Below are 18,956 nucleotides of genomic sequence, written 5' to 3' on the forward strand. Positions count from 1 at the left end.
CATTCAGGTCCCTAGGAACTTCAGGTTTAGAGGCTTCATGTGACCAGAAAGGCCTGCCTGGGGCCTCTTAGGGGACAGTGACCCCAGCTGGATGAAAGAACGCACCTGCTGGCCCAGGTCACTTTGCATTTTCACACCCTGAGGAAATTTGAACCCCTGGCCCACCCCATTACACCAGTGGCTAGATAGAGATGCCTGGGGTTAGTAGGCAGGGAGTCAGTGGCTGTTTAGGTCAGCACGCTGGCATCCTACTGAGACTTCTAGAGCTCTTCCTGATTCCCTTTGACTCGAGGATCCTTCTAGCATCCTGACACTGAGGTCCAGGCTCAAGGTATCTCAGAGACTTAGACAGCCACTCCCTGGTAAGAGTGAGACGTTGTTATTCTGGATGTTTATTTACCAGAACCCCCTTTCTCAAAATAGCTACACAGCTACAGAATGAGAGGGAGGATGGGTAGGAATGGATAGGAACCCTCTACCACTCCGGCCCCTCACTGAAGCACGTCTGTCATCAAGGAGCCCACAGCTACATCTGGCAGTCTATTTCAACCTCACTCATTTTCCCCTGAGCATTCCTTCTGTCCCAACATCTCCTCTCACTGGTTGTATCATCACCTGCCCTGTGACAGTTTCTCAGACATTCTTTGTCCTCCTGGATGATGCAACAGTTTGGGGGAGCACTGATCAGGTATTTTTCTTACAGTCAGAGTGGGAGCCTGTGTTTGGAGAGAAGTCTTCACTGCAGCCTGATGGGATCACATACCTTCATGGTACCTGTCACCATGGGAGTACACACCTTCCCAGTGACCTATCGCTGTTGGTGTGGATCTCTGTCTCTTAGCTGAGGCTGTTCATCAGATTTCCCCACAGTCCAGGGCTCCCCTGTAGCACAACCATCCTTCCATCTGTTCTTCGGAGGTCAAGTAATGCTGAGCTGGAGGTAGGCGTGGCCAGTCTCCATCCCTTGGAGGGAAGAGCAAATCCACCTGAAACATATGGACAGTCACATAGTCTCTGCTCCCCATTGTGGACTTACTCAATAGTTTCTACCCGTGGACATGGGTTCATAGGTGTTTATTTTATACTCTGGGCTAGAATACAGTCCTCACACTATGCACTGCTCTTATTGTTACAGATTTGGGGTTTTGGATCCTGCTGAGGTCTTGGCCCTTTCTCTTTCTGAGCACTTCCTCAGTGAAAGGAAAGGCACTTTTGCTGAACACCTGCTTGGGCCTTTTATTTGCATTTTCAGCATTACCCATCCCGTTCCCAAACACCTCTCTCTTCCTCTCAGACCCACAGTCTTCACTCTTGTCCTAACAGTAGTGTCACGGGGTACCGGAGGAGGCGGAGGCAAGTAGCCAAGTTTGTACTCTGCCTCTGTCCTTCCCCAGCTGTGCATTCAGGAACAGCCTCTGGTGTGTGTATGTGTGTGTGCATGTGTGTGTGTGTGTGTATGTGTGTAGGTCAGAGATCAACCTTTAGTGTCATTTCTCATGAGTCATCTACCTTGTTTTTTAAAAACAGGGTCTCTTAACATCGCCTGGAATTCATCCAGTAGATTATGCTGGGTGTCCAACGAGCCCTAGGGATCCACCTGTTTCTGGTTCCAAGATTAAGTGACTGGGTAACTTTTTGATCATTTGTGACCTACACTGGACCAGTTCGGCTTTGAAGCCTCTTTCCTGGTGCTCTATGCAGGCCCAGGCATGGGTGCCCAGAGGGGTGAGTGAAGAACTGAGACAGCTGGGAAGGGGCCACAGGCTAGAATCAGCTTTGTGATTCTGCAAGTAGGAACGATATCATTCTCCCTAGGAGAGAGAACTATACCCTGAAACTGACCTTTGGAGACAATGCCCTTTGCCAGGAGCTGAGGCTTTTTGCATAACCAGGCTGCCTGAGCACAGGCCCGGTGGTGAAAAGGCAGGCTGATCTGATGGCGTGTTAACTCCTTGCCTTTGTGGGTAGGCAAATCCACACCTTTGCCCACTGCTATTAAACATCTGTCTCTCATGTGCGCCTCCCCTCCCAACAGTGGCACACGTCAACTTCTGTCACTAAGTGGGATTTAGGTTAGGGTGTGAGTTTAGTTTTCTGGTGTGAATTTTCCAGCTTGGTTACAGGTACTGAAACCAGAAGCCAGAGACTGTCTGACAGTGGTGGCATGTGGTGGGGGCTATTGTTTCCTGTGGGAATTGTCATGGTCCAGGTCTCCTTCAGTGTGATGGAAGCCAGTTCCAGCAGAGCAGGAAGGGGCAGGTTCTGGGAATGGGATGAGGGGGCACGCAGGGGAGCGTACCTGGGTGTTCAGGTGGAGAGGGCTAGAGCAGGCCTGAGCAGAGCAAGCATGGGGCTCTGTTCTGGAGAAAGAAGCTAAAAACCACTTAGTCTAGCTGGGATCCAGGTTAGGGAATGCCAAGGCTTGGGCAGAAGCATAGGGTGTCTCAGGACTCAGTCAGGCATGCGGTTGAGTGGAGGAAAAGGGGACTCAGATCATGAGCTCGAAGACACATTCCTCCCAGGACAGTCAGGGGGGACTCCGCTGTTCAGTAAACAGTAAGGGGTATGGACAGATGAAAGAGCATGGTCCTGGCCTCCCTCTGTTTTAGGCAGTACACACAGCATGTAGACGCAGACATAGAGAAGTCTGTTGCTCTGTGGTAGGTCAACACTGCAAGGACCCAGTAAAAATGCTCACCCGTTTGCTTTAGGATAGACAGCTGCATAGTGGGATACTCTGAGGATGGACAACAGAGTTGTCTAGGCTTATGTAGAAAATACTTGAAGGTCACACTGATGAGTGAATAAAGCCCCATTTAGAAAAGGGAATCCACACATACGTTATATTATAATCATCCTTGGGCCACCATAGTGTTACTTTTCTATTACTGTGATAAATTGAGGAAGGCAACTTAGAGAGGATAGGGTTTATTTGGGCTCAAGGTTCCAGCGGGATAAGAGGCAGGGGAATGGCAGGTATGGTGGCTGAAGCAGGAAGCTGAGAGTTTACATTTTGAATCACTGACACAAAGCAGAGAGAGTGGCCTAGAAATGGCACACATCTTCAAACTCTCCAAGCCAGCCTCCAGTGACATACTTCCTCCAGCAATGCTACACGTCCTAAGCCTTCCCAAACAGCGCCACCAACTGGGGACCAAGTGTACAACACGAAACCTGTGGGGGATAGCCTCATTCAAACCAGTGTAGTCAGCATGTAGGCTAACAGAAAACCCATGAGCAGTGACTGACAGGAAACATAAAGATTGGGTTTCCTTCTGCAAACTGTCTGGAGGTGGGCAGTCAGGTAGAGGTTTGCTATTTGACAGGATCGTCAAAGGTTCAGGCTCTTCTGCTGTCCATGAAACATGATTTGTTTGTTTTTCTTTGTTTTGTTCTGTTTTCCCTCATTTCATTTTCCCCTCATTGTCCTAAAATGGCTACTGTAACCCAAAATCACACAATCACACCCAAGTATAAGGAAAGGGGCAGGCCTGGCCAGTCTCTCCTTCTCTATCCCTGCTCCTTCCCCTTCGTCTTTCTTTCCCTTCCTTCTCCTCCCCCACTGGAGAAGGAAACCAAAGTCTGACATCTAGTCTCCCTTATAAAGTCTAAGGTATCTATATGCCTCTTTGGCAAGATAGATCCCATGGTGTAAGGAAAAGCCAGGAGAGCGAGAATGTAGCTGTCATCGTCAGGGGAGAGAGGTTGTAAAAAGTGGCTCAGTTAGCCTGTGATCAGCTTGCGCATCCAGAGGATTCGTTGGGAAGGGGACCTGGGGACTCTGGGTAGCAGTTGCCTAGGATGTGGGGCTCTGGGAAAAAACACTGGTTTGTGTTTTTATTATATAATCTTTGTGGGCTGATGTTCTTGTTACTATGTAGTTATCTGATTCTTTCAATGACAAAAAAGGAAAGTTGGTTAATTTAAAGAAAGACAGACAGACAAACTTCAGCATGGCAAAATGGGGGATGTGTAACATCCAGGTTAAGGGAGTGCACTCAGGAGGGGGTGTCTAGGGGGTCCTGGGATCCTGTGTGTAGGAGCACAGGTCTTGTGGCTGAGCTTGTAGATGTGTGGGCAGCAAACTGGGATAATTTGGGGCTGGCATTGGAGTTGAGGGGATCTCTTCTTTGCTCTCTAGGTATATCCTAGAGCCTGGGTCAGGCTGAGCATGTGAACATGGCTTGTGGAGGCCACTGGGGGTGGGAGTGAATGGGGGAGGGGTGAAGCAGAAAACTGGGGAGTCTGATGGAGGAAAGAAGACAACTCTCTAACATTTGCTCACTGAGCAGTCGCTGCTTTCATGCTGCCTCATCTAGAAAGTGGTGTTGAAAGGAAGTCTTCAGGAAACCCCCATGTGTTCTGTTATTGAGGCTGACATACTGACATACGCTTCTAATTCTGCCAGCTGACCAGGCATGTGTCTCTGACGACACAGCGCGAGGCAGAAATGGGAAGATGATCTGAAATTAGCCCCTGAGTCAGATGACGGGGGGACGAAGTCAGAAGAGCAGAGAGACATGTAATTTCACTCCCCCCCCCACCCTATCCCCTGCTCCAAGGGTGATCTCACTATGTACGGTAGGCCCTGATGGAGAGGCCCGTGGACCCCTGCAAACCTGGATAGTATTCAAAGAGGTCCTGGTTCTTTACTTGTCCTGGTCAGCACTGTTTCTGCCTCTTTCCTGACTCAGCAAGTGACCTGCAGTGACCCCGAGGAGGGAAATGTCTTGGCTAGACTTGAGGACTTGCTCTATGGGTCAAGGACAGAAGTCTCTGGGCCTTGTTCTATCTTTGAAGTTATGTCACATGATTTTGTAGAGGGAGAGTGGCACCCCAATTTTTTGTCAACCGAAGCTGGGGTACATATTAGCTTATAGACCCCTAAGACATTCCTCAACAGAGGATCAAACTGTAGCGTGAATTTGATGAACCTATTGTGTGTATGAGGCAACCCAGCACAGCCTAGCTCTAGGTATTCCCTGATGAGAAGCTAGTGAAGGAGAGCATCAGCACCCCCTGTTAGGAGTAAGACCTTGTTGTAGAATCTAGGAAAGTGTTTGAATAAAGAGACTCGGGTTTTTTCATATAGCAAGTTGTCTGCATCTGATGACCTTAGAGTTGATGTAGCAGGCAGAGCTCACTGTGGAAGAAAAAAGAAACCACTCCAGGTATATGTTAGTCAGCAAAGTCTCCACTGCAGGGAATTTATTTACAAAATCAATAGAGGGACCAAAGGAGAACAATCCAGGCCAGGCCTCGGGAATTGCTGTACCTGGAAGGGTCTAAGTCTTATAATTGGGAGAACAGTTTCTAAGCCCTCCAACCAGCCTAGGGCAGAGATGGAGAATGGCTTGGCTTTGAATCCTCATCTCTAGAGAACTGATATCTGCATTGCCACTCAGGCCTGGAAGATGAGTACCATTGCACAGTGACAGCCGCTGTTAGGCATTCTAGACAGAGAGCATCCACCTGACCACCACCTTATATAGACACTTATTTTGTGAAAGCTAATTATTATCCGAAACCTTTTCTAAAGGGAAGCTTGGGGAATACCTTCCAACTCTCCTATCACATGAAGAAAACCACAGGTGGGCTATTCCAGGGAACCCAGCACACGGGATGGCAGCTGGCTGGTGGCTAAAGCAGACTTGCCCAAGAGAAGTTCTTCAAGAGAAATTTGACTCAGGGACACATTCTTTGATAGAATAGGATAGGCCCACGATGGAAAGTGACCATGGTTTCCAGTTTCAGATTTGACACTGGGAGCTTTTAGCCCCAGCTCTATGTCCTTCAGATAAGTGGCTTTGAAAAGTTCCGGTTGCCCAACTGTGGGATAAGGACATGTGATAAGCCAGAGAGGGCTCTCTGGCTACAGGCAACTTCTCATACTTAGGATGGTCTAAAGTCTCAGAAGTACTTCCCTGGAGGAGTAGGTCTTTGTTCCTGGATTTGCTTGGCCTCAAGAACCCTTCACTGGGCACTTTCTCTGAGAGTTCATAAGGATCAAAGGAGCAAGGAGGAGGGGAGACATGGGGGGAGCTTGGTGACCATAAGTGTAAGGCAGGGGGCGGGTGCTGCACAAACAGCTGTGTCCGGTGTACCTGACCCAAAGCTCTGACATAGATGTTTCTATTACCAAGGCCTAGCCTATTGTCTCGACTACCCCCAAATATGGCCACTGTCTTTTGGGAGAACACAGAGAGGGCAAGCACTCACAATGATCCTGGAAGTTCACTGAAATACCATCTGAGCTCCAGTGGCTACCTGCCACTTAGAAACTTGGTGGCTTCTTCCCAGCCTTGGTGTTCTGTCTGTAGCAGCGGAATGGAATGCAGCGAAGGGTGTTTGCTCAGTGAACATTTGCGGAACAACTCCTTTACACTGGGTTCTTGGTTAGCATTAATAATCAGGGAAGATGGCTCAGTCAGTGAAGTGCCTGTCAAACAAGCACGAGGATCAATGTTCGGATCCCCGATGCCTCATAAAAAGCTGGGCGTGTGACCCTCTGTAATCCCAGCACTAGAGAGGCAGAATGCTAGGAGGATCATTGGGGCATGCTGGCTAGTCACTCTAGGCAATCATGAACAACAGGTTTGGTGACAAGACTTTGTCTCAAAAATAATGTGGAGAGCAATAGAGGAAGGCATCTGATATCAACTTCTATCACACACACACACACACACACACACACACACACACACACATTAAAAGGAGTGGCAGGGAACCAACAGATGTGATAAGGTTAGGTGTGCTGCTTAGAGACCCCAGATACAGACAGGATGCAGTGTTCTGGTCCTGCAGTCATCACTAGGACATATCTACCTGGGGCTCTCCAGGTCCTCGCAGGACTTCCTGGTACAAAGAGAAGGCAAGGGTGGGGCAGGGCAGGTGGAGGATGGGATGGTTCTGCCTGGTTACCCATGGCTGCAGCGGAATGTGGTGAATGGTTAACTACAGATATCACTTCTGCCCCCGAAACAAAAAGCTCTGCTTGTCAGCATTTCCCCTTTCTGTGCTGTGAATACTCTCCCATGCTGATTGAGGCTCTTCATGGGGGCCTGGTGTGGCAGGCAGGTCTGCTCGCACTGGCCATTAGCAGTACAAAGGGGCAGGCTTCAGGATGTCATTGATGTGGTCTGACTGGCCCCAGGGCAAGGGGCTGCACTGTGGAGACAGGGTCACTCCCCGCCCCAGGAGGATCCTATGGACTGACTATGGTTAAATGGCTTCATGTATATTTTAGCAGGGGATCACTAAGCCCTTGCTACCCAGCCCTGGGGACTTCAGAGCCTTGTCTAGGGTCACACAACTGGCAACTAATCCCATCCCCCACTCCTGGTTCTTGTGTCCCCTTATGACCTCTTATTTCCTCAGAGATGAGTCCTGTCTGGAACGGTCTGTTGCAGGGCAGGGTGATGAGACATTTAGCTACTTGTGCTGGGAGCAGACACTGGATGCGTAGAAGTCAATGAACACATGTGAACTCTGAACACCCAGCTTCCCCCCCAAGTCTTTGACAGCAGTCTCTTTCATGCTTACCAGCCTGCCTCCCAGTCACATGATCTATGCGAGTCCCATGCAGATGAAAAGACGCAGGAGTAAACACATCCCAGCACCCAGTGTGTCCTTTTTACTGTAGACAGTTCCAGATTCCCACACGTGAGCTTTGTGGTCCATCGCACACTTGAACAACCATTGCGTTGACTATTCCCAAGGGGTGTCCACTACTTGGAAGAAGATCATGAGGTGGGTCAGAACTCAAGTGAACTTGAAATTCCAGGCCTATTGCTTTACAAGCTCTGGACATCTTGAAGACAGGTTTCCCTCCTAACTTGGGCTCCTACCTTTAGCAGTGGGATGAACTGTATGTAAGGGTGTTTGCTCAGTGAGCATTTATCGAGCATTTATTAGAAGTAGCTGATGTTAGCAAGCATGAATAACCAGGCTGTGGGCCTGAGAGAACTTCAAGTCTTTGGGGGTTGGGGGGGGAGAATGACCATTAAAGGTTGATGCCCGAGCGTGACGAGGCAGAGCGATGTGGGGGCAGAAGTTGGTCAGAATCCGTGGGAAAAGGCCCCAGAGGCTTTCTGCAGGCCAGGTGGCCAGGTGCAGTGCCTGCGTGTGGGCGGACAGGTGTTCGGCTGATGTCCCAGGGAGAGAGACATGAAGAAGCCTGCTGGCTCAGGGTCTTCTGGAATGCAGTGTGTAGGTCGGGGTGATGAGGGGGAGGATGCCACAGTAGTAGAATATCCCTGGGATAAGCGAACTCTCGGGGTTTAGTGGGCTCACGATCTCTCTCTCTCTCTCTCTTCCTCTCTCTCTCTCTCTCTCTCTCTGCAGAGTCATACACTATGTTTGTGGCTCAAGGCATCAGATCCCATTGTCTTCATGAAGCCCTGGGAGTCAGTTCTAGTCTTAGTGACCCAGGGCACAGGTGATCACGTAAGCTACAGAGCATCCATCCATCTTTCCCAGGGCCACCATAGATGACATTAGGTGGCCTGCTCTGATCCTGAGGCACCTGGGAGGGCTCTGCTCCCTCCTCCCGTCCTTCCTTTCTGCCATATCTGAGGAACTTGGCTGAAAAACTACCAGCCACAGTCCTGAATGAGTCCTTTCTTCCCATGGAGACACCTGCATGGAGGTTGGGGGCCTAGGAAGCCGGTGACAGCAGGTGTAGCTACTTGTTCTCAAGTGTTTCCTCTGATAACATTTCACAGAGATCGGCTTTGCTGGATGCCCCGGCCTCCTGGGGGCCTGGGGGTGCCCTGGAGGAAGGGAAGGAAGAAGAGAGTAGGGGGTAGGGGAGGAGGGAGCCAGAGGGCAAGGGAGCCAGGAGATAGAGTGGAAAGGTGAGGAAGAGGAAGAGAAGAAGGAAGAGGAGGAGGAGGAGGAGGCTGCGGCAGCAGTGTCAGTAGTCTTACTTGGGCCTGGGTGGGCCTAAGCACTCTGCTCACGGAGGCATCAGAAGTCCAGCTTTCCTTGGATGGCCCTTTCTGTAGCAGGAAACAGGGGATGAGATACTGTCAGAACAAGGGCTTATTTAAAAGAGAAGACGCACCCCTCCAGCTTGCCCTTGATTTTACAGCAGGGAGCTCAGCACCCCCAAACCCACTGGGGCTGCAGCCTGTGTGGAGGGGAAATCACTATGGCCCCGGTCTTGCCTTGCCCTTTGTCTCCCCTTCCTCCCTTTATTTTCTCTCTGTGTCTGTCTGTCTGTCTGTCTGTCTGTCTGTCTGTCTGTCTGTCTGTCTTCATCCTCTGTGGGCTTCGTTGATGTCAGGATGAAGGGGAGAAATGACATTTCACTAGGAACTGAGTTACCTTGCTGATTTTTTTCCCTTTCAGCTGTGTACCTGCCTCATAATACCTGTTCTAAGGGTGGGAAAATGTAAAAGGAAAATGCCTATTTTTAGGCATTCATCACACCAACCTTCCTAGTTCCTAGGATACACATTAGTCACTTTCCTGGGCTCAAAGACAGATAGGCACTCCACAGACTGGACTTAGAGTGTCTGTCTGTCTCTCTGTAAAATGGGGGTAATACTACCTACCTTCAGGAGCGAAGGGCTCAATGAGACAGACAGTGTGCCTTCCACACAAGCAGAAGCTGCTTCCTGAAAGATGTCAATAAGCTCTTTTGCCCATAAAACTTACTGTTCTCCAACCAGGACTAGGGAGCTGGGCGAATTCCCCTTCTGTGCTAAACACAGGTGTGTTTATCAGTTTAAAAATCCACCTTTGGTCGGCCACTGGAGGAATAAACTGAAACTCGTACTTAAGTCATCAGCCCCAGGCAAACTTGGCAACTTGTGCTCAGTGAGTACTCGCTTGCCAAGCTCCCCATGCTCGCCCTGTTTAGGCAACTAGTGAGGGAGTAGCCACGCTGCCCTGGTTGGAGGACCTCTGTCCCAGAGAGGAGGCATAAGAAGTGGTTCCCAGTGAACCAGCAGCTGAGGACAAGGACAGGGCTCCTGACTCAGCCAGGAAGCTGGGCAACGCTCTGTGAACCAATAGTCTGTTACTGAAAGCCAAGAGGTCCCCTCAGACACGCTCTGGAGTTAGAGGGATCAGGAATGTTTATAGATAGGCTCAGGATGGGGACATTCTCTCAGGATGGGCCCTGAAGAATGTGTTAACATCCCAAGGAAGAAACACATCTCTGTGTCTGATATAAATAGCGGTGTGGTGTCTGTCACCAGAGTGCCAGACATTGTGCACACTGCTCTGTGTGATCTCTCTTTGGGGCTCCCTCAGCAGCTCTGTCTCTGGCATAGGGATGAGCATGAGATGTTGCCCAAGGCTTTGCAGTTAAGCTTGGGGTGGGGGTGGGGGGTTGGAGCAGACATCTGCATGGCCTGCAGTTGGCCCTGCCTTACTGGCATCTGCTGTTCCTGCTCTGGGGAAACCCCTATGGCTTACATCAGTGGTGAGGGAACACCCTCCATTTTTTGGTCTCTCTGTGACCGCATCCCTTCATATCTCAGTCTTGGCCATCTCTCCTCCACCAGGCCCTTTCCTGATCCTGAGCCTGATCTGCCCACTGCCCCTTATTGGTCTAGACCTTGCCCTTTCTCTCCTGATCTTTTCAGAAGCTTTCTGGTCAGTTCCCTTTAAAATCCGCACTCTGGCTGCCAATGGTGCCTCTAGAACTGTGATGTGCTTAGAACATATCTCTCACTGTGATGGCACACAGAAGGCCCTGCTTGCCTCTCTGGCCTCCTCTGGCAAGACCCTGGACTTTTGCCTCAGGCTTCAGCATTACAGGGCTCTCCATGGATCACTGCTCAAACCGGGACCAGTTCCTACCACCTTGTCATCCCCATAGACCCTGCCCCATCTCCCACTCTTTTGCCCAGCCAACTCTTGCTCTTGGACATTTCTCAGGATGCTTTCTTCCCAAACCTTACATCAGTCTCTATACATTCCCCCACCTCACTTCCCTGCTTGCGTTGAGCCTCTCCCTGAGCTGAGATTTCCTTGCCAGCTCAGCTCCGGGTCTGTCTTTTTTCATCTCTGTCTGTCACAGGCTTCACACTGGGAGTGTGTTGTTGGAATGAGAAAGTGACATTGATTAAGATCAAATTCCAATCCTGCCACTTAGCAGCCAGGCTTTGCTGCCACCCCTTCCTGCTTCAGCTTTCACTGTAGAAAGTGGGGATCATCCACCCGCCCCCTGGAGCTGCCGTGATCAACCAAGCACAGTACCTGAGGGCCATTTGCAGTCTGACCTGGAACTAGTGTTTTTCAAACTGGTGACTGAGTCCCAGGGGCATGAAAACAGGGTATGGGGACAGAGGACATGACACTTAAGCCTTTGTAAGTATACAGAACAAACCCAAGCTCTGGCTTGAGGTCTGTGTTGTTTTCTGCTTGCGTTCGAAGGTAGGCATGATCCAGCCCACACGTGAGGTGGGCAGAATTCCCCTACCCAGATTCCCATGTCCTAACACTCAGCATGACTGTATTTGGAGACTGAGCCCCCAAGGCAGCGATTAAAATTCAATGGGGTTGGAAAGGGGTTCCCAGGGTCAGGTGGGCATTGTGGCTCGATAAGAAGAGATTGGAGTGGCTCTCCTCCCACCTCATCTCTGTCCCTCTCCACACATGAGCGCTGGAAGGTTAATGAGACATGGGCATTGGCAAGCCAGGGAGAATGTCCTCACCACATGCTGATCAACCAGAACCTTGGTCTTAGATTCCAAAGTTCAAGCAGTAGTGTGTGTCTCTCGACACCCCAGTCTGCAGTACTGCACTAACTAGCTTCCCTCAGTGGCAGATGGGCGAGTACTTGGTTCCAGGTGGCATTTGGTTTTCTGTCTGGGAAACTCAAACGTTGGGTGCACATAGCTAAAGGCCACCTGTCACTCTGAGTTACCTGGGTCCTACCTGGATGAGTCCTACTTACTAGAACCTGCCCGGGTGGAGAGATGGCTTCACCTCCAACTTCTGCAATCAGTTCCCAGTAGCTATACCAAGATAGACATCTAAAAACAGTCCCTCCGTGGGACAAAGCCACTGGCAGACATGTGACCCAACTTGTTGACTTTCTCTCCACCACCCCCACCCCCCACCCCCCCCTCCCCAGGACTCTTCTGGCTGCACCTGCCTGGGAAGAAAGCTGGGCTGTCTTTCCTGCTGTCTTTCTAGATCAGTTCCATTTCTGACAGGAATGAGAGGCAAAGGGGCCTGTGATCCTCACAAAAGCAGCTAGCTGCCTTGGTGGCAAACCTCAGAGGCCATGTTGTCTCCTGTACCTACAGTGGTCCCCAGCAGCTCAGAAACTAAGAGCCAGAGGTGCTAGTGTCCCATGCTTGGTGAAGTCTTAGGGCCTGGATTTTTTCTCAATACAAAGGAAAAGGCCAGATGAGCAAGTGGAGGACACAGCTGGAAGTTCACAGCCCTCCCCCTTCACCTTCCCCGAACACCCCTCCCCCACTCAGTTCAGCCTTGGAGACTTGTGGGAAAGAGAAGGGAGCAAGGAGCAGAAGGGACAGGTTGGGTGGCCAATTGTCCTTTGCTGGATGCCATTTATTTAGGCTGTGACAATTGTATATCAGTGCTGTTCTCTCACTGATGTACAATTCATATCCCCACAAGGGGAGTGTGTTCCGAATGAGAGAAACTGCTTTGTGGAGGTTTCTCCATCTGTGGGTGCTATCAGGGCTGTGGTCATTCCCTGAATGAATTGCTGGGGGGGGGGGGGGTTGGGGTTTTCTGGGCTTCCAGCATCTGGCTGAAGGGGAAGTTGGCCTGATGTCAGGGACACTGATGGAGCAGGAAGGAGACCCTGTTTTGTTGGGAACTTTTCCTTTCCTGGCACATTCAAAGTCACCTCTTTTCTCTTTGATGTGAGACCAGTTAAAGTGAGCTTTCCAGGAATTCATTTTCTCAGAGATGGAGACATTGGAAAGATCACTAGAGAAAGGTACCCTGCAGGGTATGGGGCTCTCCATACTGGGCTGTTTCTTGAAGACTTTGAATTTCACTCCTCCTGTGGCTGAGGACAGCTGGGAGTGATGTGGGAGGGTCCCCAGCTAAATGTCACTTTCTCTCGTCCTTGAAGACTGTGGCTCTCCTCCCAGACTCACCCTCTCATTTTCCACCCTTTGTTACCCTGCCATGTCCCTGGCGAGTCTGCCTGCTCACAAGGAGTGGCCAGGACAGCTACACAGATACCTTCCAGGCCTAAGTGTTACTCCAATCTCACAAAGAGACAATCCTCGAGTTTCTTCCTATGTCTTTAAGTTTTTACCCCAGCAGAGACCAAGATTTCTGTGCAGTGCACTGGGAAAGTAATGCCAGTCAGACATGCTCAGAAGTGAGCATACCTGGGACTATTTGTGTCCTGGGACTACTGTAAATAAAGTGCTACTAGACCCTAGAAGTCTGAAGTCCAGGTGAGGGTAGGCTGCTCTTTCAGTAGGGGCATGCCCCAGTGCTCCATTCTGGTGGCTATGAGTGTGCTTGGCTTGCGACTGTACCCTTCTGTTTTACTCTTCTCGTGAGGTCTCCTGCAAGCTCTTCATACTGTCTTCCTGCTAAGTGTCTGTCCATTTCTGAGTCTCTCTCTCTATTCTTTCTGTGCGTGTGTGTGTGTTCATGTGTGTTGTGCACATATGCATAGACATGTGGAGACCAGCTGTCTTAGCTGTTCCTCAGGAACTATCACCTTGTTTTCATAAGATAGGATCTCTCATTGGTCTGGATCTGCTCAAATAGGGCAGGCCGGCTGGCTAGTGAGCCCCAGGGAACTGACTGTCTACACTTCCCCAGTGCTGGCATTATTAGCATGTGCCACCACATCTGGCATTTAAAACATATTTCTGGAGGGTTGAACTCATGTCCTCATGCCTGTGAGTGCTTTGCTGACTGAGCTGTCCACCCAGCCCCACACTTCCCCCTTTTAAAAGAACATCAGTTACATACTTCTTACCTCACTCCCAAGTAAGGTAAACTCTAAACTAGTGGAGGTAGAATATTAGTGTACCAGCTTTGAGAAGGGCACAATCCAACTCCTAAAAGACTGAAAGGAAGATAATAAAGGACATATTCTCAGCTTGGGGAACCCAATCTTCCCTTCCCCAGGCATCCAGGAATACTGTGTCCTATATCCATGTTATCCAGCTAAGGTTAAAGTTGCCACAGTGTTGATTAACTTGGTGCCCTCTAATCCTATATGTGTCCACAGGGATATGTCCTCAATGTACAGGGGAGATGGCTGCCATCCTAGGGGTCACCTGGAGACCCCCTTGGTAGTGTTTCTGAGGAGGTCAGGGTGATTTAGTCATGGAATGTTGAGTGTGCCAAAAGAAAATCCTTTAAGACCCTGAGCTGATTTCCTGGTTCTGTGTTGGTATAAGTGCTTCATCAGATGAATTCATTGCATGGATGAAACAGAATATGGACTACTGATGCCTGACTTAATTCCTAGAGCTATGATATTCTTGCCTGGTGGTCAGGGTCTCCACATCAAACTGGTCACTGGTTAACATGTCTCCTAAGTTCAGAGAGAAGGTAGCAGCTGTTATTTGGAAGAAGTCCAGTTGAGCCTTGACACTGGGATGGTCCATACTGGTGTGATCAGCTGGGTGACCTGAAATGTCTGGATGCTCCAGTCTGAGATCCAGATGGGGTGCTAGGCTCAGGAAGCTCATGGGTTGTGATGGGGGCTCCTTCAGAGTAGCTCAGGTCTCTTGGGTTGAGCATTTTCTCATGAGGAGAACCACTTTGTTTGGCAAGGATGGCAACTCCAATACAGAAAGCCAGCTGCCAGGGCAGAGATGAGGGGCAGCAGGCAATGGTGGCCTTTAACAGTGAAGGGTGGCTTGTGTCTGCAGGGGAGGAGGCTTGTGGGTGATGGTGGGCTGAGGACTGGAGATATTGGAGGTACTAACTACCATGCCTGATGCCTATGGAATGCCCTGCCAGTCACTGGGAGAGGGAGACAGAGTGGTGTAGAAGCAAAGCCCAGGAGGGGATAGTACATTCCCCTGGTAGGAACCTCCTCCAGCCAGTTCTGTAGGGAGTGCATCTCTTGGAGCACTGACCCCGGCTGCCCTCCTCATTTGAAGCTTGTTTAGAATCCAGTGGAATCTCCTCCTCCACATTTAGTGATAATGTCCAACCTTGGAGATATATAGACCTGAAGTCTGTTACTAGCCATGTGACCCCAGATAACTCCTTCCACCACTAGCCCTTCTGGAGCACAGAGTCCTCTGGAGAGCAGGACCTCTGAGGTACTCAGAGGTATATCAGGTGCATAGCACACTGAAGCATCTCCTGGAGACACAGTGGTGATGAAGGACGGCAGCTCAGGTGGCAGCTCTAGTTTCCTTAAGGGAGCCGACTCAGAGGGATTTCCACATCGCTCTGCACTACACTACAGACAACTAAATTCCTGTTTACACGGCAACCTAAACCCTCTTATTCTCCCTCCACCACCACCTTAAGAGACATGTATTTATGCTTTCGGTTTTAGCTGCTCTTATGTTTAAAAGCATCAAGACGCTTCTAGGGCGGTTACGCTAATGCACAGAAGGAGTCTAACAATTGCACGGGCTGTACTAACTAGCTATTTGAGCTGCATTTGTACAAATAAGATGTTATCTTAAACAAGCTCCTGATATAACTCAATAATCACTGTAATGCTTTTTGGTGAAATTGTGGTGTTATTACTGAATTTAGTCCTTGAGATGTAAATGTTGAACTTTGGAGCTAAGTTGCTAAATTTTGGGAGGCTGGCGCAGGGCTGGCATAGTGTAGGAGGCCCTGGAAACCCAGCATCCATAGAGGAAATCAACAACAGAGGGTAGCATCTGCTTGAGCTAGAATCCACGAGGTCACAGACTTTTCAAAATGAGAAGACCATGTAATACTGTGAACCTCGCATGTTCCTGGGCCAGGAGAGAACTTTAGCTCTCCTAGCCTGGATCACACAGTAGAATGACAGCCAAGAAGGCTTGCAGCCAGCTCCTATGCCCTCCAGAGCACAGATCCTACCATGGTACCTCCTCATCCTCAGTGGGGGGAGGGTGATAGAAACTTTGGGGGGAGCTAGATTTTATATTGACTGCTCATGGATAAAACAAGTAATGGGCTTCCCAAGAAGAACCCCAAGCCTGATGGTCTGAGTTCAGTCACTCGATCTCTATGATGGAAGGACAGACTGACTCCACAGGTTGTCCTCTGGTCTCTACACACTCTCTATATGTGCAAAGCTTCCTCTCCAACACATATGTACAAGTCAATGTAATAACTTTTGTTCTTTTGTTTTTTGAAACAGGGTCTCTCTCTTGGCCGTTCTGGAACTCACTACATAGACCAGACTAGCTGTGAACTCACAGAGATCCATCTGTCTCTGCTTCCCAAGTGCTTGCTGGGATCAAAGGTGTATGCACTCAAACCCAGCCATATGTATGTATGTATGTATGTATGTATGTATGTATGTATGTATGTATGTAAATAGGATATCAGGGTAGAGATGAATCAGTGGTTAAGAGCACTGACTGCTCTTCCAGAGGTCCTGAGTTCAATTCCCAGCAACCACATGGTGGCTCACAACCATCTGCAATGGAGCCTGGTGCCCTCTTCCGGTGTGTTTGAAGAGAGCAATGGTATATTCATATACACAAAATAAATAAATAAATCATTAAAAAATAAATTAAAAATAGGATATCAAGGTATATGTATTTAATATTCTTATCTCTTTATCTATCATATAAATCATACTATGATATATCTTATATATTTCTTTGTACATTTAAAAACACAACAACCACATATATCCCTTCTCTCCTTCCTTTTTTAGGTATAAGATCAGGGAATGAGCAATGTAGTAGACTGTCAGTAACTAAGTAAGCAGGGCAGACTATCCAGCCAAGCAGTTACCAAGTTGTCTGAAGGTTAATGCCAATGACAAGATCGCTACATTGGTAAAGGCCATCATATTTCATGCCAGAGAAAAGCAAGTGTTTCTAGAAACCCAGATCTGGACTCAGAAGATGCACAGTGAGGACATCAAAACAGCTCGGTCTGAGAGGGGGTGCTAGCTCAGACCAGGGACTGCTCAGGTACATTTGCTCATCACCTATGGAATGTCGAGTATTGCCATGTATTCTCAGAGCAGATTGGGTGTGTTCAGGATGCTATGGCCATGATACATATTCTAAGTGTACATTGAAGGCAATGAGGAGAATCTGCTGAAGGCCTCGTGAGCCTCCCCTGGGTATCCTTCCCAATAGAATAGACCGAGGACACTGAGACACAGGCTAGAGGCTCGCTCTTGGACAGACCTTCTCCCCCAAGCTTCACATGAACACGTGGTAGGCTCTCACTCCAGCCGGCGTGATGCTCATCTCATTCTGAACTCAGTAATCTCACTGTCCGGCCTTTTACCTCATGATCTCCCACTGTCAACCAAAGAGCCTGTGCTTGGTCCCCAGCCACTGGTTAATACTCAGAGGTCCTGTTCATGTTTCCACATCCCCTGCATCCTTTCTTCTGGACCACACTGCCTCAGGGGAGTGACCTATCACCGGTCTGGTTTCCAGGAGAGCAGTGAGGGACACAAAGGGAAGTTGCTAAGCCACATAAGCTAACACCAATGGAAACCTCTGGTGCCTCTCTCTTTCTTCTAGAATTCCCATATGTCCCCTCCTTGGTAAGTAGCATGTGTAGACAAGACTAAACACTGTCCCTAAGGCCTCTGGGTACTCTCTGGTCTTGAACTGTCTAGAACTGAAGACTATTTTCTCCTAGGAGGCTGGCTCAGTTCAGTCTGAGGTGGCCTTGAGTCAGGGGACTTACTTTACTATCTCAGAGCTATCTGTGATCCAATTACATTATAACAAGCTTCCAAAGCACACAGGAAGTGTGTTTCATCTGGTGTCCATGTTGGTTGGAGAAGCAGGCTGTAGGCAGGCTCAGTGCCCTACCATTGCTTCTCTTACCAGGTTGTTCTAAAACCCAGGGAAGGTCCATGACTTTTGGTTTTCCTTGATCATCTAGGGACCTGAGTCATGTCCCCACCCCTCCACATACACTTTAAACCACAAGCTGGAGTTCTAACCACAAGAGTGTGACCAGACCTAGAGCCTTAAAGAGATTCTGTCAAAGTGAGATCAAGGCTAAGTTCAGTCCTAATGTGAAGAGATTAGGATTTAGGTCCATGAGGACAAGAGGAGAGCCAGGGAGAGAGGATCCAGGAGGAAGCTTGCTTTTGGACTTCCAGTGCATAACCCTCTGATGTAGGTTGTTTTTATGGCAGCCGAAGCAGGCAAATGGAGATGAGATAGTTTAGTCATGGGGATTCCACTGATGTGATGCTAAACACTGGTGAGCACAGAGTCCATTGATGGCCACTGTGGTCCTGTCCCATAGCTCAGAGTTGGCTGTAAGCTGAGCAGATGACATCAGATCTTGGAGTTGACCTTTGTCCACTTGGGAGACACCACCCTGGTCCCTTTCATCCCCAGGACCACTCTCCTCTCAAATGCTGTCTAAGGGGGGGTGGGACTTCTCCATCCATGGTCCTCCTATTCTGGCAGGTTCTGTCTGATGAGCAGGCACGCTCAGCAGGAGGGAAGGTGTAGTAGGTGATAAAGCTGTGCTGAAAGACAAGGAGAGAAGCTGGCCAGATGGAGGGGGAATGGGTGTCACCGCCATTCTGTCACAGGATGGCAGGAGCATGACAGTCTTCTAGGCCAGGTGGATATGAGGCTAGCCAAGAACAAGACCCCTGTCCTAGGTGGAGCTGGGGCTAGACCCTCACCTTCTGATATTTGTCAGATGGGTCTCAGTCAGGAGATGTACAAAACATACCTATCTTCAGATTCTGATGTTCTAACATGAGGTGTAGCCTTCATGCAATGGCAGCTGTGAGTTTGCTCCTTCTTCATTGTCTGAGGCACTATTCAGCTAATGACTGTCACCATCTGTCATGCGATAGCCAC

At 49.3% G+C, this 18,956-nt stretch overlaps 1 long non-coding RNA gene across 2 annotated transcripts; it reads right to left on the reverse strand.

Moving 5' to 3' along the window:
* Positions 1-5,174: 5,174 nt before the first annotated feature.
* LOC114622420 lies at positions 5,175-9,669 on the reverse strand. Of its 2 annotated transcripts, none has more exons than XR_003711590.1 (4): positions 9,558-9,669; positions 8,928-8,999; positions 7,543-7,730; positions 5,175-6,439 (listed from the first exon to the last, which is right to left on the reverse strand). It is a non-coding gene; the product is annotated as an uncharacterized LOC114622420 (long non-coding RNA). The 2 variants fall into 2 exon arrangements; XR_003711589.1 differs by lacking the exon at positions 5,175-6,439 and adding an exon at positions 6,879-6,927.
* Between the last annotated feature and the right edge of the window lie 9,287 nt (positions 9,670-18,956).

This window comes from Grammomys surdaster, unplaced genomic scaffold (assembly GCF_004785775.1).
Source record: "Grammomys surdaster isolate TR1022 unplaced genomic scaffold, NIH_TR_1.0 188, whole genome shotgun sequence".
Taxonomy (NCBI): domain Eukaryota; kingdom Metazoa; phylum Chordata; class Mammalia; order Rodentia; family Muridae; genus Grammomys; species Grammomys surdaster.